Below are 9,843 nucleotides of genomic sequence, written 5' to 3'. Positions count from 1 at the left end.
AACATGAGGATCACATAATTCTACATACTTGCTAATTGATTTACTTTAAACTAGTATGAATCTTGATTTGAAAACCATACAACAATACATACATGAACACAATCCAATTCAAACATGTAAATCATGAAATCAATAAACTTCTAGTTTTAAAACAAAGGGTTCTTGAACTCAATGGGTGGAAGGAAAATCTATGGATGAACACCTAACATACCTTGATTGTTGATTTCTTGAAGATTGTAGGGAATTTCTTAGAACTTAATCTTGAGTTTGATGGACTAGGGTTTGGTTCTTGAGAGGATTTTATGAATAATGAGTATAATTATCCCTTTTGAGAGTTTAATTTCGTGTTTTGGCTCAATTGGGTGAGGAGAAAATGATTTAATTACCCTTGGAAAGTTGGAATTAAATGAGAAAAAATATTCCTAATGATGCATTCGGTGATGCACCGACACGATGGCAAAAATGATGCATTGTGATCGTATTAGATCATTGAAAATTGCACTGAAGGATTTACTTTATCCCGTGATGCTGTACCCAAAGTGTCGCATTGATGGAGTCAACGCGATGGCCGGCACACTGCATCAATGGTGACGTGAGGATCGCTGGCCACTGGTGATGGTGAATGCGATGGATGATGCACCGCATTGAGTTCGTGTCGACCCACTATTTTGGACATCCAAATATGCTTCCAATGATGTCTAAAAAATTCAAAAGTCACCTAAGGAGACCTATTGGCATCTTTTATCATGAATCAATTTAAAAATTCACATTTTAAGGCCGTACGGATCGAAAATAAGATTGTCCAAATTACGTAGGTTAAAATTATTCTAAGTATTAACACTTCACTGAAATTTTTTTCCTAAGTCTAGGACCCCCTTATTACAAACTACATGGGACTGAATTGAGCTAGAATTTTATAGGGTCTTACATTATTGGAGCTTTCAAGGTAGTGGATGATATTTAAGCATCTGGATGCTTTCTACTATATTTCTCTACCATTAGACTATGTCTTTAATTATTTTTGGAGATAATGTTGTATATATTAGATTTCTTATATATTTTATTTGGAATCGAGTTGTACTCGGGTTTTATTCTTTCTCCATTTATTATTCTTATATAGTTCAGCTTTATTTTAGAAGCATTACCATTGGGGTATTTCTATCTTTTCCTCTTTGTGTATCAGTTGGGTGATAGGCTTGCTAATGTCCGTCACAATAAGTTCTATCATGACCCTTAAATTTTGGGTCTTGATAAAATGGTATCAGAGCATCTAGGTTCATTGGTCTCAATAGAGTAAGAATAGAATATCTAATAGAGTCTTACAAATCAACATGTATCTATCTTTTAGAGGCTATAGGATCTTCTTAGGAAACTTCCCTTATTTTATTCCTTATTGTGTGAATTCTTGTTACCTTGTGTTCTAAGTTGTGTTTCACTCTTTATTTATAGATGGTATTGATAATGAGGTCAGAGATTTAGTGCCTTCTTCCAGAGGGCAAGCCTTAAGTTTTGGATAGAATCAACGTTGTGTTCGAGCTCGTGGATCAGACCTATCTAGGATGAGTCTTAGCAGTCTCTCCCCTAAGACTAATTTTTAGCAGGTTGGGGTATAGGTTTAGCTCCAATTTCTTAAAGTTTATCTACCCTAATTTTAGGGGAGTTGTTGGTGTTTTTACTGACCCACTTAGTGGGTTATCCTTTTGTAATACTGGGTGTTCCTCTAGATCCTAGTATGGATCCTCTTGTGGCAACTACTTTTATTTTTGGTACTCCTCAGATACCAAGTATTATTCCTCTATCAGTGTCAACATTTGAGTTTATTGTGCTGAGATCAGGAGTTCAACCTTCATATATGTTACCTCTTTAGATAGGATCTCAACTTTCCAGATTCACTATGCTTCTTCTTTTTACAAGTACTGTTATATCATCTGAGGATCAAAAGAGGTTTGAGAGATTTACTCATTTGGGTCCTCCTAGATTTAGTGGTGTTATGGAAGAGGATTCTTACGAGTTCATGAATAATTATTGAGAGAAGTTGCATAATTTGGGTTTGCTCGAGTTGCATGAGGTTCCCTTTACTACCAATTAGTTAGGAGATTCAGCTAGAGATTGGTGGAGGTCACTATTGATTTTAGACTTCTTGATGCTTTTGAGATGACTTGGGATCAGTTTACTGATGCCTTTATGGAGAAATTTATGCCTTACAGTCTAAGAGATTAGATTCAAAATGAGTTTGATCACTTGAAGTTGGGATCCATGACTTAGTTGAGTATGAGGCACATTTTCATGCCTTGTATAGATATTCTTATACTAGTATTTCCACTGAATCTGAGAAGATTCAAAAGTTTATGAAGGGTTTGGATATTTTCCTTCAGTTGGCTATATCTCAAATAGTTGTATTTGAAGCATCCTTTTGGAATATAGTGGATCATGCTAAGATGACTGAGGGCATTCTGTGAGCATCTCAAGGAGTCTCCAAGAAGGTGTACCATTTTGTGAGTTTAGAAATTAAGATCCTCATTGTAGAGATTTTAAAGGTTCTTATGGATATCAGGGCAGGCCAGTATAGGCGGCCTTAAAGAGTTCAGGTGGTGGATCTTTTGATTTAGAAGTTTAGGGTGACTGTCTGAGCTTAATTGTATATTCTCCTATTTTGGACCACAGATCTTATTTTATGTGTCATGATATTGGCCAATTGGCCAAGGACTATCCTATCGTGTTATTAGAGCTACTTCTCTTTCAATTATGAAAGGTAGGGGTACTACTAGAGGTGCGAGAGTAGAGGTTGTGAAGCCCACAGTGGTAGTCGTAGAGCTACCCAACTAGTTAGTGGTCCTAGGGCTACCCAACCAATTTGTGGTTGTGGTTAGTATTATGTTATACCCACCAGGACAAAGGTGGAGGCTTCAAATACTTTGATCACAGGTATCGTCCCTATTTATTTTAGATATACATCTATATTATTTGATCCTGCATCATCTTTCACCTAGTTGTCTACATATTTTTCTTTGGGTTTTAATTCTTTTAGTAAGACTCTTTCATTCCTATTCGTGAATCTATATTTGTAGGAGATTCTTTAGAAGTGGATCGGGTGTACCGATCTTATGTTGTACTTTTTTTGGTTGTGGGACTTATGTAGATTTTCCTGTGTTAGATATGGTTGACTTAGATATTTTTTAGGCATGGATTGGTTGGCTTCTTATCATGGATTGTTATTCTTAGACCGTGACTTTAGCTTCACTGGATGTGCCAAGGATAGCTTGGGAATGTATGCTTTATTCGGGTCCTAAGAGGATCGTATCTTATGTTCAGGCTCATAAATTGGTTGAGAGGGAATGTTTATATTATTTTGATCATATTTGTGATACTAGTATTGTTTCAACTCTTTTTTGGATTTTGTTCACGTTGTTCGTGAGTTTATAGATGTGTTCCTTATGAATTTTCCAAGTATGCCTTCATATCATGATAATGATTTTACTATAAATGTTAAGTTAGGAACCAAGCCCATTTCTATTCCTCCTTATAGGATGGCCCCAACCGAGTTAGAAGAATTGAAAGATTAGTTGTAAGAATTGTTGAATAAGGGATTTACTCAGCCTAGTGTATCGCCTTAGGGTGCGCATGTCTTGTTTGTGAAGAAGAAGGATGATTCTATGTATATATGTATTAATTATCTGCAATTGAACAATGTGACAGTTAAGAATAAGTATCTTTTTCCTCGTATTAATGATTTATTTTATTAGCTTAAAGGTGTTATAGTGTTTTTAAAGATTTATTTGAGATTTAGTTATTACTAGTTGAGCATTAGAGCTTAGAATATTCGGAAGAAAATATTTCAGACTCATTATGGGCATTATGAGTTCTTAGTCAGGTCTTTTGGGTTAACCAATGCGCCTGCCACATTCATGGAATTGATGAATCGGGTGTTTTAATCGTATCTTGACTCCTTTATTATTATATTTATAGATGATATCTTGGTCTATTCCAAGAGTGAGGCTAAGCATGAGAAGAATTTATGGATTGTACTTTAGATGTTGAGGGATGAGAAATTGTATGCCAAGTTTTCCAAGTATGAGATTTTGTTGGAGCTGTTTCTTTCTTAGGTCATATGGTGACTAAGGAAGGTATTATAGTTGATCCAGCTAAGGTTGCAATGGTTCATGGTTGGGCTACACCCACTTTAACCACCAAGATTTAGAGTTTTGTTAGTTTGACATATTATTATCGATATTTTATCGAGGGTTTTTATATCTGTTGTAGCTTCATTGACAAAGTTGACTTTGAAAAATATTTCTTTACAGTGGTCCAATGCTTATGAGGTGAGCTTTCAAAATTTTAAGGGTTTGTTGACTTCAGCTCTAATATTGACTTTGCCCAAGGAGGGCATGGGTTTTACCATCTTTTGTGATGCTTTAGGTATTGGGTTAGGTTTTGTGTTTATGCAGGAGGGTAAGGTAATTGCCTATGCTTCTCATCAGTTGAAGCCCTATGAGAGAAATTACCCTACCTATGACTTGGAGTTGTATGTGGTTGTTGTTTCCTTAAAGTTATGGAGACACAACTTGAATGGAGTCCACTGTGAGATATTCTTGGATCATCGTAGTCTTCAGCACTTCTTCAGCCAGTGAGATCTTAATATAAGGTAGCTTCATTATCTTGAGTTACTTATGGATTATGACTTGACTATTCTCTATCATCTGGGCAAGGCTAATATGGTTGTAGATTCCTTGAGCTGGAAGTTGACTAGCATGGGTAGCTTGGTGCATCTTTTGATATAGCAGATGCCTTTGGCCTTAGAGGTTCAGACTTTAGCTAACCAGATGGTTAGGCTTGATATTTTTACACCTAGGTGTGTTTTGGCATTTGTGGAGGCTAGTTCTTCTTTGATGGAGCAAATTCAAGTTCATTAGTTTAATGATGTGGGATTGAGATAAATTTTAGATAAGGTACTGAGTGATGAGGCTAAGGAAGCCTCACTTGATTCCAATGGAGTTTTGACAATAGAAGGCCAAGTATGTATGCTGAAAGTGGGCGATTAGATTAGATTTTAAGGAGGCTTATTGTTCCAGATATTCTATCTATTTGGGGTGACTAAGGTGTATCATAATTTAAGGCAACACTACTCTATAGTGGTATGAGGAAGGATGTAGGATATTTTGTAGCTTATTGCCTTTGTTGCCAGTAGTTGAAAGTCAGGTATTTGAGGCCTGGTGAACTGCTTCAGCAATTACCCATTCCAGAGTAGAAGTAGGAATAGATCACTATAGATTTCGTGATCCAGTTGCCTTGCACTTCCTATGGATATGATAGTGTTTGGGTTATCATAGATCGATTGACCAAGTCTGTGAATTTCCTTTCAGTGTAGGTCTCCTTCAATGCTAAGAGGATGGCTCGTATCTATATTTATGAGATTGTACAACTTCATGGTGTGCCAGTGTCTATTATATCAAATCGAGGCTCTATGTTCACTTCTCAATTTTGGAAGACCTTTCAGAAGAAGCTGGGTACTCGGGTTAACCTTTACACAATATTTTACTCCAGATTGATAGTCAGTCTAAGCAGACTATCCATGTTTTAGATGATATACTCTGTGTGTGTGATAGATTTTGGTGGCCAGTAGGAGAAGCACTTAGCTTTAGTGTAGTTTACTTATAATAACAAATATCATTCCAATATCAATATGTCTCCTTTTAAGGCTTTATATTGTAGGGGTTCCCTCTCATTAGTAGGCTGGTTTGATGTTTCTAAGGTTAGACCTCAAGGTACAAACTTTCTTTGTGAGTCCTTATATAGAGTCCAGATTATTTAGGATAGGCTTCATGAAGCTCAAGGTATACAAAAGTGCTATGAGGGTAATAGACTTTATGCCTTAAGATTTGGTGTTGGTAATCGAGTTTTCCTTCGAGTGTCACCCATAAAGGGTGTAATGAGGTTTGAGAGAAGGGGCAATCTTAGCCCCACGTATATAGGTCCATTTGAGATTCTTCGAACTATTGCTATGTGGCTTATGAGTTAGCTTTGCCCCCAGTTTTATCAGTTGTTCATCTAGTTTTTCATGTTTCTATGCTTCGCTACTATATTTTGATAAGTCTCATATCATTTGTTAGGAGTCGGTTTAGTAAGATGTGTAGTTGTTTTTCATTGAGGAGCGAGTTTCTATTTTGGCTAGAGATGTTAGATGCTTGCATTCTAGAGTTACTCTTGTGGTTAAGATTTAGTGGCAACATCGACCTGCAGATGATGAAACTTGGGAGGTCGAGTATCATATGTGTAATTCTTATCCCAAATCTTTTTTGATTCGGGTATTTCTTTGCCTTAGTTAGAGGATGAACTAGATTTTTAGTGATGAATGATGTAACGACCTAAATTTTGATGTTATATGTGAAATATGTGTTTTTGTATGATCTGAATATTTTGCCCCTCTCATAGTTGCATTATGGTATTTTTGGGGTCTGGTGGTGAGTGGCATAGTTCCTAATACATTTCGATGCCTTTTATGCGATATTGTGGCTTTTGGAGGCTTCGAGGGCCTTATTATGGACTTTTGTCATTATCTTTTGATCCATGTAATGAATGTCTAAACAGACTGTGCTAGCAAATCCAGAACGTCAATTTTAGGGTGGTAGTATGTTTGGTGAGGTTTTATGGCTTTTAAATCAAAATTTGACCCTTGGTTTGAAAAATTATGATTTTGGATTATGGGGGTTAACTTTGTGAAAATGATGTCTATTCAAAAATATAATGTCTCCACTAAGTCCAGAGCATTGAATTTAGTGTGGTTACATAGTTCATTTGTGTATATTAGATTTTGAATGAATTTCGAGGCCTTGGCGGAAACGTGGAATAATTTCCAAGTTTCAGCTGGTTTATGGTGCATCTGCGATTGCACCACTTGAGTGGCTATCGCACCAGTGTGTGCAGGGAGGATAGTATGATTGCACTAAGGGTGTTGGTGATCGCCACACCTTATCTTGCTGCTTGGGTGTATGATTGCACACCTGGGTGAGCGATTGCAAGATCTGATTACTTGAAAGGAGTATAAAATAGACCCCTTAGGTCGCAAATTAGCTCATTATTCACCTTTCCTCTAAATAGTTAAACCCTAAAATAGTGTGAGATCTTAAAAGTCAAGCTTGTGGGTTCTTGGGAAGCTAAATTAACATCTATTTCTTGATTCTCTTATGGATTTAATTTAAGATTTAACTCTCTTCTTAGTTGAACTTCTTGATTAATTTCTCAAAGCCCCCAAAACTTTAGAGCTTTATTTTAAACCCAAATTTTAATTATTTTCACTTAAATAGCGTTCCTAATCCTATAATACTAGTTTTTCCTCAATTTAACCTTCAAAACAACTTTGTTTCTTGATTTTAAAATAGATTTCAAAGGTTTTACCTAGTAAAGTTTAAAAATGATTTTTTCTTAGATTTGAAGCTTGTTTTAAACTAGATTTCACTTGGGTTTTTAGCTGTAAGTTCTTAATGGTATGGGGAACACATTTTTGAAATAATGTTATGACTTTTCTCTACGTTTTCAAAAAATCCATTTCAGGGGTTCGTTTTGACGTCAAACCAATAGTAGGCAATATGAGTATCGTTGGCTTTGTTTTGATGTGTCGATTGTATATTTCTTGGTTTTAGTTGATTTAAGGATCATTCGTGAGCAGTAAAATCATAGGTTGAAGTGTTTCATACTGATTTTTGGCCTTGACGTAGGTTATGGCTTAAATCTTTCAGTTTGGGTTAGGTAATTAAATTTTATACAAAATGCATATTAAAGGGATGAGAAGTAATCATAAAATTGCTTTCTTAATATGTTATGCCTGTGTAGGAGCGTATATGTGGTATAATTGTTTATTTTGAGATATTATGTGATATGTGTGATCGTGTAGGGTCCTGTGTGATGTTGATTGCCAGAAATACATGTGAAATTGTATTGTGTAGTTGAAATATCTATTGTGGTACCACTGATGTATTATGTTATATTCATCCTTTATGTGGCAAATGAATCATATGGAATTTTGTGGATGGTGGAAATTATGAGTGGATATTGGATCACGTAGTTGTGGAATATATCATCGTAGATGGTTGTGGAAATATATTATTGTGATTGGTTGTGGAAATACTAACTATGATTCATTGTGAGCATTACATCCTCATATCATACTCATTCATGAAATATTGGTACCACCTCGGCAATATCTGAGAAATACTGGCAACACCTTTTTAAAACCCTTCTTGAAGAATATGCTGAGAAGAAGATATTGTGATATCTTATAAAGCCCTCCCAAAGGGATTTTCCCGGGAGGAGATATGATATATGAATTGTATATGGGTTGACGAACCCCCTGTGGGTCCTACATCAGGAGACTTTCCTTCGCAGGTGTGTATGGAGGTTCTGTGACAACCTTGTGCATCGTAGGTGTATATGAAGGTTCTTCGACAACTTTGTGCATCATCATCATCATCATCATCTTATACATTGCACTTACCTTATTGTGTTTATGTTGTTTTTGAATTTCCATATTTACTTATCATATCATTGTTGGTGCTATCTTTCGTTAATTATACTTGACAATCATGTATGTACATGTTCTTCCTTATTCCTAATTGTATGGGATATAATGTATACTTGTGTTCTACCTGGTTTTGTTGTTGCAATATATGTGATATGTATATTAGAACTGTTAGTGCAAAGAGTGTGGGCTACCATTGTGGGATATTTTCTGATTGCAGGTGACGTTCCCTTAGTGTACGTTTTGTATGTGTTGTTTTCTACTTTTCTCGATCGTCCTATAATACCTATTGATTACAAGTGGACCATAATCACTCCTAATTTACCCTTCTAGTGCAGATTAAGGTTTGAGTGTGCCCACGTTGCTCGACTCGGATGATTATTGGAGCTTTCAAGGTAGTGGATGATCTTCAGGTGTTCGAATGTCATCTACTATATTTCTTTATCATTAGACTATGTCTTTACTAGTTTTTGGAGACAGAGTTGTATCTATTGGATTTCTTATGTATTTCATCTGGATTCGAGTTGTCTCAGATACGCTCTTATACTGTTAACATCAGGTTTTAGAAGTTATGGCTGCATTTTTGTTTATATTCTTTCTGCATTTATTATACTTATATGGTTTGAGATCATTCTAGAAGCCTTACATTAGGGGTATTTTTGTCTTTTTCCCTTTTGTATATCAGTTGGGTGGTAGGCTTACATGTCAATGTACACCACGACAAGTTCCATCAAGACCCTTGAATTTTTGGTCGTGACATTATGGGTGGGTTTTGGTAAATGTATATTTTATCCCTTTCTTTGGGTTGCATGCCAGTACTCATCGTACTGACTGTCCCCGTCAGAGGCCTTTTCTTGTGACCCTGTGCAATACTAGGTGGTTTGTTTTCTTATCGAACAACTGGTGAGAATTGGTGAGCCCTCCATCACCCAAAGATGATTGTTCATTTTTCTGATGTTCCCGTTCTATCATTTTATAGTTTTTATAGAATATTCAGAGTAATGTCCCGACTTAAGAGCATTCTTAAAGTAACGGGCTTCATAGATGGTGTTGGGTAATTGGTTTGAATTTTGTTCTTAAGATATGTATATTACTTTATTTAAATGTTGAGTTCCTTTTCTTATGGGATTACTTCCTCGCTTTAATTTTGTCTGTGCTTATGATGTGTGGTTAAAGGGTCATCTCAGGCCTTGGTTAGCTTGGGGTGCCCATCATGGCCAAAGCCCTAGTTCGGATCATGACACCTATGCAACAGATAAACCATCTATTGCATAAGCTATAATAGATGGGTAATCTATTTAGATAAGTTAAAATAGATGAACCATATGTAG

The sequence above is a fragment of the Capsicum annuum genome, chromosome 3, assembly GCF_002878395.1.
Source record: "Capsicum annuum cultivar UCD-10X-F1 chromosome 3, UCD10Xv1.1, whole genome shotgun sequence".
Lineage (NCBI taxonomy): Eukaryota > Viridiplantae > Streptophyta > Magnoliopsida > Solanales > Solanaceae > Capsicum > Capsicum annuum.
The sequence above is the reverse complement of the archived record's forward strand: the minus strand, read 5'-3'. Positions refer to the sequence as shown.